This window comes from Amia ocellicauda, unplaced genomic scaffold, assembly GCF_036373705.1.
Source record: "Amia ocellicauda isolate fAmiCal2 unplaced genomic scaffold, fAmiCal2.hap1 HAP1_SCAFFOLD_171, whole genome shotgun sequence".
Classification (NCBI taxonomy): Eukaryota; Metazoa; Chordata; class Actinopteri; order Amiiformes; family Amiidae; genus Amia; species Amia ocellicauda.
This window is the reverse complement of record NW_027102734.1, coordinates 97,931-99,148: the sequence shown is the minus strand read 5'-3', so window position 1 is coordinate 99,148 and position 1,218 is coordinate 97,931. Positions and strand designations below refer to the sequence as shown.

The following is a 1,218-nucleotide window of genomic DNA, read 5'->3' as shown; positions in this document are numbered from 1 at the left end:
CTCCTGTGGAAATGTTGTTGCTTTCAAATTATGTTGCAGGTGTAATTATGTCCCTGATGAGAAGGAGAAAAATGAGCGTCAGTTCCTGCTGGACTTAGAGTTCATCTGTGACAGGCTGCAGAAACTCCGCATTAGCGATGTGGTCCTGGCTAAGGTATGCAGCCCCCTGCTTGTCTAGGAGACCCTAGAGTTTTATTTTCATGTTTTTATATATAAATCCTTCTGATTGAGATGGTTACCTGCATTGTTCTGATGGATCTGTTTAATGCTGATCTTGGACATTTGTCTCATTTGTACTTTTTGTCAACTGCTGTCTAATTGCGATTGTTATTTAGATGACTGTATGTGTGTTACCTGCCTACAATTAAGAAGGCTCCCACAGTGGGTGATGACCCCGAGGTCATTAAGACCCAGGTATGTAGGAGCAGAGGACACGGTTCATGTTTGGGGGGGTGGGAATAATAATTTGCTAGTCTAGTAAAGGGGATTGTGGGTAAAATTGGAGCCCCACTGATGATCTATTTGTAGTGCATTGGTGTCTGGGCCACTGACCTCTACTGATGGAGAAGATGAACTGAGGGGCTGAGTACGCTCACATGCACCCACCTCTCCAGAACAAATAAAAACACGGACTTGGCCGAGGTTTGCAGAACTAACTCTTTTTCCTTCCTTCCCTCCTCCCCCCTTTCCCCTTCAACAGGAGCTCTTCCGCAGGGTGAGTGGTATTCTGAACAAGCTGACCCCACAGATGTTCCAGCCGTGGATGCGTCAAGTGAACGAGCTGACCATCGACACGGAGCAGCGACTCCAGGGTGTCATGGAGCTCATCTTCGAGAAGGCCGTCTCCGAACCCAACTTCTCCGCCTCATACGCCAATATGTGCCAGTGCCTTCTGAGGGTGAGAGAAGGAGGGTGACGGGGAGAGTGAAGTGAAAGAGGGAGGGAGGGAATGGTAGAGGATTGTGAAGATGCTATTTGTGTAAATTTGAACTTGTAAAATGTATTACGACTTGAACTGCTCTGTATTATTGCACTTTGTATTGCTCTTATATTGGACAAGGACATCTGCTAGGAAATAAATAATAATAATAATAATAATAATAATAATAATAATAATAATAATAATAATAATAATAATAATAATAATAATACATGGATCAGATTTGTTTAGCTCTGGAATTGTAATTTGTGGGAGTTCAGTTTTGAATGGACTAGCAG

At 43.3% G+C, this 1,218-nt stretch overlaps 1 non-coding gene across 1 annotated transcript; it reads left to right on the top strand.

The window, feature by feature from the left end:
* The first annotated feature begins 505 nt into the window (after positions 1 to 505).
* On the top strand, positions 506 to 582 carry LOC136723979 (small nucleolar RNA SNORD66). The gene has a single exon (XR_010806920.1). It is a non-coding gene; the product is annotated as a small nucleolar RNA SNORD66 (small nucleolar RNA).
* Positions 583 to 1,218: the final 636 nt, after the last annotated feature.